The 14,889-nt window shown below is 41.7% G+C and overlaps 1 protein-coding gene and 1 long non-coding RNA gene across 8 annotated transcripts in view; both read right to left on the bottom strand.

The window, feature by feature from the left end:
* Positions 1–5,186, bottom strand: part of LOC144315539 (uncharacterized) — a 92,405-nt gene extending 87,219 nt beyond the window's left edge. Inside the window, exon 1 of the long non-coding RNA XR_013381248.1 lies at positions 4,935–5,186. This is a non-coding gene — a long non-coding RNA (uncharacterized LOC144315539). The remainder of the gene's footprint in view (positions 1–4,934) is intronic.
* GREB1L (GREB1 like retinoic acid receptor coactivator) overlaps positions 1–5,807 on the bottom strand; it is a 269,481-nt gene extending 263,674 nt beyond the window's left edge. For all 7 annotated transcript variants that reach the window (XM_077900221.1, XM_077900220.1, XM_077900218.1 and 4 more), the window contains exon 1: positions 5,666–5,807. The gene's annotated coding sequence lies outside the window, so the exon portion shown is untranslated. The remainder of the gene's footprint in view (positions 1–5,665) is intronic.
* Positions 5,808–14,889: the final 9,082 nt, after the last annotated feature.

The raw sequence follows: 14,889 nt of genomic DNA, 5'->3' as shown, positions 1-14,889 counted from the left end.
AAGTTGATAAGTAGAGCAGTAACTGTTCATTCCATTTTATATAAGAAAAGTAAGGCACAAGAATTAAGAATTCACCCAAACACATAAGAAATTAAAAGAGCTAGAACAAGCAGGTTTCCTAACTCCTAACCTGGGTAATTTAGGCAAACGTAGCAATCCAGGACACAACTGGAACTTGCTTATCCAGACTGGTATCATAAAAATAGAACCAAGCCCAAGAAGAGAAAAGACCATATAAAATACGGTTCACAGCAACAAACATTTATCAAGTGCTGATTATGTGTTAATTATGTTAATCATGCCTATAGTCTCTACTGTAAGGACTGTTGAAGATACTCATAAAGCACAGAAAATTTTTAAAATAAAATCTGAAACCACAACCTTGAAAAGATACTGAATCTCCATATCATAGGACAAAAGCAAACATGCTGAAGGGGTAGGTAGTAGGGGTAAATACAGAGTTAGGTAGAAGAGAAGAGTCACTGTGGGAGCTTCACATCTGGAGTTGGAGGAGTTGCTATCACCAGTCAGTCAAGAATGGGAGGGAAGAAGAGTACACAATAGGGAGCCCTCCTGGAGCTTAGCAGCACAAAGAGCTGCTGTTATCCACACTGGGTGTGTGTTTGCCAGAAATATCAGGGCTGCTGGAACTCCAGAACTTACAAGGGCATGCTTTTGTGTCGTCTAAATTACCTTGACTATATAAGAACTCAAGTCAGAAGGAATAACTTCATTATCCATTTGCAGGCAAGAGATATCATGTTAGGGCTCATGAAACTTTCTCTCTGATTTTTCCCCCAAGTTTGGAGAAGCATTCCTAGTAAAAATCCACCAAATTGTAATCACAATAATGCTAATTATAAATCAGCCCCTTGAGGGGGAAAAAAAGAGAGGACTGCATTTTCTTTTTTTTTTTTTTTTTTTTTTTTTTTTTTTTTTATAAATTTTTATTTATTTATGATAGTCTCACAGAGAGAGAGAGAGAGAGAGGCAGAGACACAGGCAGAGGGAGAAGCAGGCTCCATGCACCGGGAGCCTGACGTGGGATTCGATCCCGGGTCTCCAGGATCGCGCCCTGGGCCAAAGGCAGGCGCCAAACCGCTGCGCCACCCAGGGATCCCTGCATTTTCACTTAAGTAGAACTGATTTATTATTAACTTTAGCAATTACTTTCCTAAGATTTAAAATAATAATAACTAATCGCAGTTACCACAGACTGAAAATACAAAACAAAACAAAACAACTATAATTAATTTGAAAGATCTATCAGAACATTTGATTCAGTCTTTATTATCAATGTAACTGACCTGTCCTATATAGTCTTATAGTCTAGTTCAAAATGATTGAGGGAGTGAAATGTCTACTACCTCATTTAGAAAACTATAGCAAATACTGCAAGGGGGCGGGTGGGGAGGGGGATACCTCTCTCTTTGCACAAGACCAAAGAAATACAAATCAAAACAAAGGGATACAATTTTACATTGATCAAACTAGTCACAATAACATAAATGTTTTAAAACAACATAATCACACACATAGATTGCCAAAGACAGTATAAATTTATATAACCCTTTTGGAAAGTGATTTGGAAATTACCAGCAATCTGGAAATGTCCTATTAAAAATAAGAGTTAACATTTACTTGTGTTTTCATCATGCTATTGCTTTTTATCTTAACTTTGTAGAGACTATTACTATAACCATTTTATAAGTTAGGAAGCTAAAGTTCTAAGAAAAAAATTTAAAAGTAAATTTTTCCAGTAAGTGATGTAGCTAAGTTTTGAACCCGAAACTTTAATTTTAGAGTCTACCCATTCACAACTACATTATTACCTCTCTAAAGAAATAGGAAGGAAGGAAGGAAGGAAGGAAGGAAGGAAGGAAGGAAGGAAGGAAGGAAGGAAGGAAAGAAAAGGAGGAGGAGGAGGGGAAGAAGAAGGAGAAGAAAGTTACATTCATGAGGACAGTGATCAAATTATTTTTAAATACTAGAAAATTCCCAAGTTGAGGAAGGGCTAAGTAAATTATGGTACATTAATTGGATAGACTATTATAAAATTACTACAAATAATAGGAAGTAAATCATAAAAAAATAATGAAAAAATCAGGGTAGAAATGCATCTGTAAGATAAGACACCTGTAAAAAAATATATTCATATGGCAAGACTCAAAAGAGATCTGGAAGAAACAAAAACTATTACATTTTTAGAAGAACTTCCTACTAGTACTTAATTTTCTTTTGTTATTGTCAGTCTTGTCAATCAAGATTACTCTAAGTACCCTTATAAATCCATTCTTTTAGTTTGTATTCTCATCATCCCAATCAAACATTCCTAAAACTTCACTAATAATTTATTCATATTACAGACTTATTCAAAATAATTACATAATATTCTTTATCGGTGATTCTGAAGCTTTAGAGAATGAGACTTCCTTCTTAACATCAATGATTTTTGCAATCACTATTCACAGTGTACTTTTTTTTCTCTTTTCAAATTATTATTTAGACCCTAGTTAGTTAACATACAGTGCAATATTGGCTTCAGGGATAGAATTCAGGGAATCATCACCTACATACAACACCCAATGCTCATCAGCACAAGTGCCCTCCTTAATGCCCTCACTCATCTAGCCCATCCCCCACCTGCCTCCCTCCAGCAATCCTCAGTTCATTCTCTATCTCTTATAGTTTGTTTCCCTCTCTCTTTTTTCTTTTTTTTTTCCACCTCCTATATGTTTTCTTTTATTCTACCTCCTATATGTTTGTTTCTTAAATTCCACATATGAGTGAAATCATGGTATTTGTCTTTCTCCTATTACCGTGTACTTTTGAAATACCTTAATGAGACCATACAGAGTGACTAAAGTAAACTAATTCTTTTTACTTTCATAAACTTGCAATCATTCCTCAGCTCCCTGTACTCATCCAAGGATCATTTGTCCAGAGTTTGCAGGTGTTTTAGAGATTAGAAAGATTTACTACTAAAAACATGATCTCTAAGTGAAATAAAACAGCTGTAGGGATATTCACATTCTAAATACTTGTGAAAATTACTAATCAAATTATGTCAACTTCTTTTGAAGTTGGTAAGTGAACTTTATTTCCACTTACCAAAAAGAAAAGTAAGTTTGATAAGAGTAATTTCCATAAAAATGACACCATGAGCTGTGAAGAAAATTCACTCCTTTGCCATACAAGGTGATACACAGACACCCATTCAGTTTAGGATTTGGCCTCTATCACTAACATAAACAGACATTTTGTGGGAAAGTGAAGTAGCTGTTCTTCAATGATATCAATCTCATAAGAACAGGAATGTAGTTTAAACACCTCTCACTTCCTTTTTATGAGTCTACAAATCAGGAATTTTTTTTTTTTTTTTTTTTTGGTCACTCTACTATCTAGTACTCACAGGTCCAACCGGGTTATCCTTAGCCAGTCTTAGGACACCTACAGAGCTACGATTTTAATCATAAAAGTTTATATTTAAAAGGACCTTTAGAAACCAAGTAGTTCAATCCATTTATTTAACTGAGGGGGAAGCAAAAGCATTTCTAAGAAAGTTACTTCATTTAGCTTGTTTAGGGTAAATGCAAGCTTGGAACTAGACGCATCCAAATACCTTAAACTTGGCCTTCATATTTCTCCCTTACCATTAAATTTTCGTATTGTGTTATGTCAACAGGAGTGTATACATATGTCTCTTCAATGTCTTCCGATAGTATACTTCACCGGACAGAGTAAGCTATAGTGCTCATGCTTTATTTCATAAAGAGTTCCAAGTGGAGGAACATATTTTTAAAGGTTATTAAAAACAGTGTAGAGAAACTAGTGATGGGGGGGAGGGGCACGGATAATAGTTTTTAATAGTCCTGCTTTCCACAGTATACTTGTTTCAAGATTTTTTAGCACTCTGATCTTCCACTGTAATATGTGTCTTAAGGCCAAAAAAAAAAAAAAAAAAAAAGGTTCTAAAGTCATCATCAGTGGATATCGCATAGTCATCACCATTGATACGTAGTTCAGTCTTCACTTATACTCCATTCTTTTTCGTCCTTTATTTCCATAATCTATTCTACTTTAATAGAAGTTGTGTAGAAGAATATATAAGAAACTGACACAGTGGGAAGGAGGACATTGGGAGTATGGAGATTGAGAAAGAAGACTTCCTTTATGCTGTTCGAAATCCTTACCCTATGCATATTACTTTTCAATATTAATTAAAAATTTCCCTTTAGACACATGCCCATATTCACATAATTCTACTACTAAACATTTTCAGTGAAACAATTCTTGTAATGTTTTTTTTCCTCTTTTAAGTAACTTTTCAGTATCGCAACTCGTGAAATCACAATATAAATTTTCCGAAAGAAAAAGAACAACGCGGTCACAAAACTCAAAGCAGAATCCCAGGATCTAAAAGTATAAGAAAATGTACGGTGGGATGCGAGGCTTTTAAGGGGGCATTTGATTTAAGAAGTTTTTGCAGAAAAGCTCTTCCCCATATTCAAATGGCTAGGTTTCAAAACGGGATTTAGGTGGGATTTGGGAGGGAGGGCTCTTTATAAAGGTGTGAAAAATAGAAATTAAAGTTTGGTGTCTGTCTTGTGCACAGGAGACAGAGGGCTGGGGTCGAGCGGATGAGGACCTTGTGACAGTCACGTTCATGCAGGAAAGGAGCAAGGTTGAAGGAGTTTCTCCAGGATCCGTCCACCTCAGTTGGAGGCAGCAGCTGTTCCCGTGCAGATGAATTGTTCCGGACCTCACTTGGGCTCGATTTAACTGAGAAGCCCCACGAACTGAATCTATACAGATTTTTTTTTTTTTTTTTTTTTTTTTTAATGGAGCTCGGAAGAGGGACCAAGGGAATTGGTTTACTTTAACCAAGCGCCTCATCATCACCCTGGCGGGCCAGGCCAGAGCACACACCTCACCTCGCTGTCCACTTGTGTCAGGGTCAGCTGTCAACACAGCCCTTTGTGTCTCATTCCGATCCGGAGTGGTCCCGCACCACTCGCAGGAAACATGGAAACGCTGGCTGCAGACGCGCGCGCTCGTGACCAAGTGACATTGGATGTGGAGGAAAGAAACCCACGGACGCGGAGCAACCGCCCAACCGCCGCCGGACGCTCTCAACTTTGCCAGGCTGAGCTCTCTGCATCCCGCCCCGCGTCACCCCCGCGCCTCCCGCCTGCGGTCGGCTCGCGGGCGGCCCCCTCGCAGCCCCCGCGGCGCGCCCCCCGCCGCCGCCGCCGCCTCTGCGCCCCCCGCCGCGCCGCAGCCTCTCCCATCGCACGCTCGGGCTCCCGGGCTCCCGGGCTCCCGGGCTCCCGCCACAAAGGCAGCGAGCGGAGCCCGCGGTGACAGGCCTCCGGCCTCCCGCCGCCCGGCGCGGACCGCACGGGCTGGGTCCCCTCCCGGGGCCGGCGCGAGGGGTTCGGATCCGAGGCCGCCGGTGGCGCCTGTCCTCGCCGCGCGCACACCCGCGCGCACACCCGCGCGCACACACGCCCCGCTCCGCTCTCCGCAGAAAAAGTCAGCCGCAGCGCTTCCCGGCGCACGCAGGGTGCCCGCAGCCCGCCAAAGGGCAGCTCCTGGCCGGCTCGCGCCCCCGCGCCCCCGCGCCCCCGCGCGCCCGCGCCCCGGGGTCTCCGCAGCCGCTCACCTGGCCCTGGCGGGGCGCTCGGGCAGAGGACCGGGGGGTGGCCCTCGCCTCGGCCGGGGCTCGCCTCCCCACCCCCAGTCCGGGTCCCGGCGCTGCGCCGCGCTCGCTCCGGCCGCCTCCGCCGAGCTGCTAGCGCCGCCGGTGGCTGGCGTCTCTCTGGCAGGCGAGCTCGCCGCGCGCTCAGTTCCCCGGGGCGGAGCGAGGCGGCGGCCGCCGCGGCCGGAGGCGGATTCCTCAGGTGCTGCCCCTCCCGCTTCCCCAGAACCTCCGCGCCGGGGACCCCGCGCCCCCTCCCCCCGCCCCGCCTCCCGGCCTCCCGCGGCCCTCGCGCCCGCGAGTGGCCTTGGGGCCCCCCGCCCTCCCGGAGAGCGCGGGGCGCACGTCCCCCACCGCCACCCGCACACCCCACACCCCACACCCCACACCCCCTGCCAGGCCGCCCCCCCCAGTCCACCGTGCTCACGCCTCCATTTCCAAACTCCACGGCACAAATGATGTGCGTGGCCACCGTGGGGTGTGCAGGGCGCTGGTGTGCAGGGGGATCTTCCGGGAAAGAGGACCCCCCGCCCCCCGTGCGGCTGGCGCGCTCAGCCAGGAAGAAAAATTTTCTCGCGGACCCGCGTTCATTCAAGTGCTCTCGCTTCACTGCGCGATCGCTTTCTGTGTCCGCAGGACGGCGGCTAAAGGGCCCTAAGTGTGAACTCGGCCTGGGCGACGGTGGGTCAAAAACCCTTGGCCTTTGCTCGAAGGGGGGTAGGGCGGGGGGCAGGACGCGGACAAAACCAAACAAACCCGGGAGCTCCGGGCCACGGCCGACTTTTGCACCTCCCGGCTGAGCGCGCTCCCGCCGGCGGACCCCGGCCCGGCGCGGGGGGAGGCTGCGCGCCGGCCTCGGCTTGGGCTGAGCCTCCCGGACCGGGAGCAGGCGTCCGCCCCGCCGGCAGCCGCGTCCAGCAGGCCCTGGACCGCGCGCGACCGGTGCTGCGGGGACCAGTGTTCCCAAGAGATGCTCAGCCGCTAGTGACAGGTTTAGCCCCACTTTTCACAGCTGCTGGTTTCTGTTGCTAGAGGTGTAGCTCCATTTTAAAGACTGTCATTGTTGCCGGATAGGCTACTGGACTCCTTTCCTGAATTGCCCACCCTCTGGAAGAAACAGCTCCATAGAGTCTTCGTAAAGAAAAGCTGATCTGTTTTCACCGTCTTGGGGACAAATATAGCCCCGGGTAGCTCAGCATGTTGGGGGAAATGGGGCAGCGAGAGCGGCACCCAGTCTCCGACCGGGGTTGCTTATCAGTCTATTGTTACGATATCGTTATCAATTATAGTTTAAAAACAACTTCGATTAAAGTAGATCTCAGGGGATCCCTGGGTGGCTCAGCGGTTTAGCGCCTGCCTTTGGCCCAGGGCGCGATCCTGGAGTCGTGGGATTGAGTCCCACGTCGGGCTCCCGGCATGGAGCCTGCTTCTCCCTCCTCCTGTGTCTCTGGCTCTCTCTCTCTCTCTCTCTCTCTATCTATCTATATATATATATGAATAAATAAATATTTTTTAAAAGTAGATCTCATATGATCTCTAATTACATTTTGTTTGCTTGTCTTCCTTTAAAAAAAAAAAAAGAACATAAATGCAATTTCCCATCTCCTTTCTTTTTTGGTCGATCCAGAGGGAATTGACCAGAAGTCACCAGAAAATAACTTAAGGCACAGTTCAGTTATGACTAGCAAAAGCAAGGGATTTATTTGTGGTTTCATTGGTCTTATCTCCCTCCTCCACTGGAAAGACACACTCAACTGCCATTTTCTTTAAAATCATTTTGTTCCTTGTGGTGTTAAGAAGCAGAAATGGTTTGTTTTACAATTTGGTTTGTTTTACAATTGAATTCCTATTGTCCAGTCCTTAAAATCACATAGAAACACTTTCATGTGCCACGAGGGCAGGAAACAGGGCTTTCAATCACTGCTGAATTCCCACGTTCTGGATCTTGCTCACAATATAGGCTTAGCAAATGAAATCAATATGGTTTTTAAACAACCACAACATAGAAAGATGCAGATGATTAACAGTTTAGCTCAACACATCAAAAAGGAATCTAGACTCACCATGAGAACTAGACATACATGAAATGACAGTAGAAACCTGAGATTTCAGTTGAACTTGTCAATACAAACTAAGCTCACAAGAGGTTAAAGCAGGTGAGAGACTCTTTTGAAAAACTCAATCCCTCACAAGGTCTGTAGAGTTGGGGAGAGGGACACCATTCACTTTAAAGATAAGGAAACTGGGAACAATGAGCAGCCTTAAAGTAAAACCACAGTGCAATTTTCCTTCAGTTTAGTTTAAGGACCATTGTTGAGTGCCAAGCATGCTAGGCTCTGGAGATGTAAAGGCAAATTTGGCACAGTTACTCAAGGACCTTAGATTAATATTATAAAACTCTGGTATTCATTCTTCATTCATTCAACGAGCATTTATTGAGCACATACTGTGAGCCAAATGTTATAGTGAGAACTGGTGATTCATCAATAAACAAAACAAGTCTCTAACGAGGTTAAAAGTTAGTGATACTAATCTATCTCTGGTAGATTGAAAACCTTTTAATATCTCCTTTACTAGATAATACATTCCCTTGCCCAATAGACTTCTGTGATTATAAAATGTGATAGGGTTGAGTAAGCACCCTGGCTCCAAGACTTATCTATATTATGTAACCTTGACCAAGTTACTTGACTCCAGCTTAGTGTCCCCTTCTGTAGAATACCTTATAATAGTACATACCTCAGAGAGTAGCTATGTGGATTGAGACAACGCAGGTACCTGGCAAACTATAAAATGTAAACTGATGCAAATCCCTCCAGTCTTCCCCATAACAATGATTCCCAAATGCTTCTCCATAGATATTCTGCATCAGAATTCAAATTCAGTGAAAAATATGAGGTTCACAGCAGTTAGGGTCCTTATAAATAATAGAATCTTTCTAAGTGGTTATTGTGAAGATCTGCCTCAGCAATGAGTTAAATTCTATGATTACATCCTGGTTCTGTTCTCAAGGATGAATATCCTTTTGCATTAATTTCTGTTACCCTTGTTCCACACTCTGGAAGACTCTTTCTTGTTCAATATCCTTTATGACCACATCTGAAGTGGGCATTGGGAAGTATTCCTCCCTTGGAGACTTCAGAATTTTTATAGCTCATCTCCTGGTGGCACAAGTTTGGGGTCCCGAGGGTTCTTTTACAATTAAAAGTTTGTAAGGTGAGGCTTGTGGCTTATCTGACAATATAGTTCCCTTGGACACATAGTGGATTTCATATTTATTTCCTTCCATGGAGTTTCATGTGCCAAAGTCACATCCAAAGTTCTTTCCTAGGCATAGTTTCAAATACCTTTATTCCTTGCTTCCTCACCCTATACATTTTCACCTTAACTTAATATTTGAAACTTGCATCATGTGTACCATCAACCATTATCTCCTAGGAGGAAAAAAGGCACTACTTTCCCACTCAGGACCGATTCATTGAGGGGAAACCAAGTTCCAACCTAGCACTGCCATCCTAAGAGGATAAGACTCACTGTGGGGATTTGAACAGTGGTCTTTCTAATTTCAGAGGGATGCCAGTTACCAATGCCAAATGATCTAGATCTCCACATAGAAGTATGAGCAGATAAAATATATCACTAATCAGAAGCAGAAAATCTACCATCTGAAAGAAGAGATATCACTCACTAAAATGAAGTTAATGCAGGAAATAGGAGAAAACATTTTTAAAGAATCTTGTTCATGGTCTTAGTCAAATTTAAAGAGTGATAGTGGCCAGTTGTCATGAAAATAGAGCAATCTGAGAACCAGAATATCCTCAGAAATTAAAAAGTGAATGAATACTTTAAGTTGAAAAGACTATAGAAGCAGTTAATAGAAGAAAAGACTGCTAAAAACCAAATTAGTGAATAATAAGACCATCTCAAAGAGTCCTTCAGAATGTAGAACAAATAAAAAAAGATAGAAATTATGGGAGAAAAGATAAAAATAGTTTAAAATAGATCCAGAAGATCCAATATTTTTATGTTGAAAGTATTAGAAGCAAGATGGAATAGATGTTATGGGGCAACTGTGTGGCTGAGTTGGTTTAGCATCTGACTCTTGATTTCAGGCCAGGTCATGATCTTGGGGTCCTGAGATCCAGCCCTGCCTTGAGCTCCACACTCAGTGGGGTGTCTGCTTGAAGATTCTCTCCCTCCCTCTCCTTCTTCCCTACCCCTTCTCTCTCTTTCAAATAAACATCTTTTTTTTTTTTAAAAAAAAAAAGATGGAATAGACATTATATATTAATATAATTGTAATATACAGTGTCTATTTTGTAGTATACTACAAAACATCCTTAAAAGAAATTAAAGAAGACCTAAATAAACAGAAACATATCATGCCTTGTTGGAATTGAAGACTTCATATTCTTAAGGCGGCAATACACTCCAAACTGATCTACAGATTCAACACAACCCTTATCAAAATTCCAGCTGGTTTTGTTTTGTCTGTTTTGCTTTTGCAGAAATTGACAGACTGACCCTAAAATTTGTATTGAAATGCAAGGGACTCAGAATAGTCAAAACATTTTTTTTTTTTTAATTAAGAAGGTCAGGGGTGCCTGGATGGCTCAGCCAATTAAGGGTCTGCCTTCGGCTCAGGTCATAATTCCAGGGTCTTGGGATCAGGCCCCACATCCCTGCTCAGCAGGGAGTCTGTTTCTCCCTCTGTCCCTCCCCCTTGCTCATGCACTCTTTCTCTCTTTCTCAAATAAATAAATAAAATATTTTTAAAAATAAGATGAAACATAAAAATTCAGAAGGTCAGAAGACTGAACTTCCCAATTTCAAACCTCATCACAAAGCTACAGTAATCAAGACAGAGTGTAGACATATAGATCAATGGAATAGAATTAAGAGCCCAGAAATAAACCCATGAATCTATGGTTTATTGGTTTTCAACAAGGGTGTCAAAATAATCTGCCTTCCAACAGACAAAAATTTACTCACAATAGAATTTAGATATAATGTAAAACTCTGTTTGTTTTATAGCTAAAACTGTAGAACTCTGTTAATAAAGTTCTTTGACATTGGTTAGGCAATGGTTTCTTAACATGACACCAAAAGCACAAACAACAAGGATAAACTGATAAACTGATAAACTGATTCATGAAATCAAAAGCTTTTTGTGCATCAAGGGCACCTGGCCCAGTTGATTGAGGGTCTGAATTTGGCTCAGGTCAAGATCTCAAGGTCCTGGGATAGAGCCCCAAGTTGGGCTCTGCACTCAGCAGGGAGTCTGCTTCTCCCTCCCTCTCTCTCTCTCTGTGCCCCACCCCCCACCACTTATGTTCGTGCTCTTGCTCTCTCTCAAATAAATAAATAAATAAATAAATAAATAAAATCTTTTAAAATGGCTTTTGTATGCCAAAGGCCAGTTTCAAGAAAGTGAAAAGACAACCCAACAGTGTGGAAGTAAATATTTGTAAATCATAGATCTGATAAAAATCTATTACTCAGAATATATAAAGAAATCTTAACAATAAAAAGACAACTAATCCAAATGAAAAATGGGCAAAGGATTTGAATAGACATTTCTTCAGAGAAGAGTGTCAAATGGCTAATAAGCACACAAAAAGGTACTCAACATAATTAGCCACTAGGAAAACGTAAATTAAAACCACAATGAGGGGATCCCTGGATGGCTCAGCGGTTTAGCGCCTGCCTTTGGCTCAGGGCGCGATCCTGGAGTCCCGGGATCCAGTCCCGTCTCGGGCTCCTGGCTTGGAGCCTGCTTCTGCCTTTGCCTGTGTCTCTGCCTCTCTCTCTCTATGTCTATCATGAACAAATAAATAAATAAATCTTAAAAAATAAAATAAAATAAAACCACAATGAGGTACCACTTAATACCCATTAAAATGGCCATTAGCAGAACAAAACAAAACATAAAAATGGAATCCTATTATCTTTAAGAAGGAAGGAAATTCTGACATTCTGACATATACAACAGCATGAATGAATCTTTTTTTTTTTTAACTTTTTAAAAAAGATTTCATTTATTTATGTCAGCCCACACAAGTGGTAGGGGAGGGAGTGGGACAAGCTGACTCCATGCTGAGCATAAAACCTGATGTGGGGCTCGATCTCATGACTCTGAGATCATGACCTGAGCCAAAATCAAGAGTTGGACACTTAATGGACTGAGCCACCCAGGTGTCCCTTTAATTTTATCATGGATGAATCTGGAAGAGATCATGCTAAGTGAAATAAACCAGTCACAAAGGACAAAAGAGTATGATTTACCTTTATGAGGTACCTAGAGTAGCCAAATTCATAGAGACAGAAAGTAGGATGGTGGTTGGTCTAGGGCCAAGGTGGGGGAGGTGATGAGGAGTAATTGTGTAATGGGTACAGTTAGGAATAAGGTTAGAGTAAGACATGAAGAAAAGTTCTAGAGATGGATGATGGTGATAGATGCACAAAAATGTGAATGTACTTAATGCCACAAAACTATACCCTAAAAATGGTTAAAATTGTAAATTTTATGTTATAAATAGCAGTAAATTTTATGTTACATATAGTTCACCATTATAAAAAAGCTCTAATTTTTTTTTAATTTTTATTTATTTATGATAGTCCCACAGAGAGAGAGAGAGAGAGAGAGGCAGAGACACAGGCAGAGGGAGAAGCAGGCTCCATGCACCGGGAGCCCGACGTGGGATTCGATCCCGGGTCTCCAGGATCGCGCCCTGGGCCAAAGGCAGGCGCCAAACCGCTGCGCCACCCAGGGATCCCAAAGCTCTAATTTTTTAAAAAATATAATAACAAATGTGGACAAAGACATGGAGAAATTGGAACCCTTATACATTGCTGGTAGGAATGTAAAATGGCAGAGCCACTGTGGAAAATAGTTCAGCAGTTCCCCAAAAATAGAATTATAATATGACCCAACAACCCCACTCCTAGATATATACCCAAGGGAATATAAAATATTCACACAAAAACCTGTACACAAATCTTTATAACAGCATTATCCATAGTAGCCAAAAAGTAGATACAACCCAAATGTGCCCCTCCAATGAATGGATAAATAAATGGTATATTTATACAATGGAATATTATTCAGTTATTTTTTTTTTTAAAAAGGAAGTACTGATACATGCTTTAAAACGGATGAATCTTGAGAAGAGTATGCTAAGTGAAAAAGGTAAGACATAAAAGGCCATATATTCTATGCTTCCAGTTATATGAAATGTCTAGAGCAGGAAAATCCACAGAGATAGAAAGGAAATTAGTGGCTACCTGAGGTTAGGGGGTTTGGGGAGAAATGGAGAATAAATGCTCTTGGGTATGGATTTTTTTGTGGGGATTATGAAATGTTTTAAAATTGATTATGGTAATGGTTACACAACTCTGAATAAAAACCACTGGATTGTACATTTTAAAAGGATACATATGTATGTGAATTATGCCTCAATTTTTTTTATACCTCAATTTAAAAATGGATAGGCAGTATTTAAACAAATAATGGAAGAAATTTTTTCTGGAGATAAATATAAATTTGTGTATTCAGCTTGAAAGGGCAAGATTATTTGATGTACATATCCTTGTGAAATTTCTGCTTTAGTGTTAAAAACTAAAACTATGTGATATTTTAGACCTCCCATTAAAAATAATTAGATCATCATCTCATGATGAGATCAACATCTCATCTGTACAAGAAGGAATATTTACAGGACTATGAAGGAAAGACTATGAAGGAAAACGATATAAGTTCGAATTCCAAACAAAGCTGTAATACAGTTGCCTCCCAAGCAACACTTCTCCCATTTGGGTAACTATTTGAACACTATAATTTCCTTCTCCTTGCTTTTGTGATTAGATCAGGGATGGACAATAATATAGGCCTAATCAATGAGTACACATGGCATTTTCTTTGTTTTAGATTACTCCAATTAAAGTGAAGGGCAATACTTTATTTAATGATTCAGAAAAAACCAATTCTCCCCTTCTCATTGTGTGATGTGCTTTTGTGAAGCCTAAATTGCTACAACCATCTTGATACCACGAAGGAGGCTAACGCAAGGAAGAAGCAGATTTGAGAAAATCAAAACTAGAGTAAAAGACTTCAACAAGGGCAGCCCCAGGTGGTTCAGCACCTTCGGCCCAGGCTGTAACCCGGTATCCAGTCCCACATCGGGCTCCCTGCACGGAGCCTGCTTCTCCCTCTGCCTGTGTCTCTGCCTCTCTCTCTCTGTCTCTCTGTGTGTCTCTCATGAATGAATAAATAAAATCTTAAAAAAAAAAGCCTTCATCAAGCTGTATTTTATTTTTATTTTTTTAAGGTTTTATTTGTTCATGAGAGACACAGAGAGAGAGAGAGAGGCAGAGACACAGGTAGAGGGAGAAGCAGGCTCCACGCAGGGAGCCCAATGCAGGACTTGATCCCAGGACTCGGGACCAGACCTGAGCCAAAGGCAGATGCTCAACCACTGAGCCACCCAGGTATCCCTTAAGCTGTGTTTTAATTTGCCTCACAGCTCTGTTAAATGAGCAAAAATTCTACTTATTATTGAGTTTCTTTGTGATGCATTTGATGTTGTTTACAATTAAAGATCCAATAAAAAGGAAATTAGAATATGCAAACAATGCAAAAGTAAAATCCCCATAATATATAAATAATTATTGATAATATTTTCATAAATCTTGTGTACATATTAACAGAGGGTTCATAGCATAGGAAAGCAAAAACGTAAATATTAAAAATAGTCTACAACTGGGGATCCCTGGGTGGCGCAGCGGTTTGGCGCCTGCCTTTGGCCCAGGGCGCGATCCTGGAGACCCGGGATCGAATCCCACGTCGGGCTCCCGGTGCATGGAGCCTGCTTCTCCCTCGGTCTGTGTCTCTGCCTCATTCTCTCTCTCTCTCTGTGACTATCACAAAAACAAAACAAAAAAAATAGTCTACAATTAAAATTCCAGTTTATTTTAACAAATATGGAAGGTATGGATCCCTAGAAGGAGAATTATAACTGTTAAAAGTCTCAATGTTTTTGGGGAAGAAAATAAGGCATGAAGAATACACATCATTTCTTCTTGATATTTATAAGTATATATTGGTTCAATTTTTAAAAATTTAATGATAATGAGCACAACTGGTTGTAAAACTTTGAAATAATTTGGAAAAAAAAAAAGAAAACCAAAAT

Source organism: Canis aureus, chromosome 6 (assembly GCF_053574225.1).
Source record: "Canis aureus isolate CA01 chromosome 6, VMU_Caureus_v.1.0, whole genome shotgun sequence".
In the NCBI taxonomy this organism is placed as follows: Eukaryota; Metazoa; Chordata; class Mammalia; order Carnivora; family Canidae; genus Canis; species Canis aureus.
The sequence above is the reverse complement of the archived record's forward strand: the minus strand, read 5'-3'. Positions and strand labels throughout refer to the sequence as shown.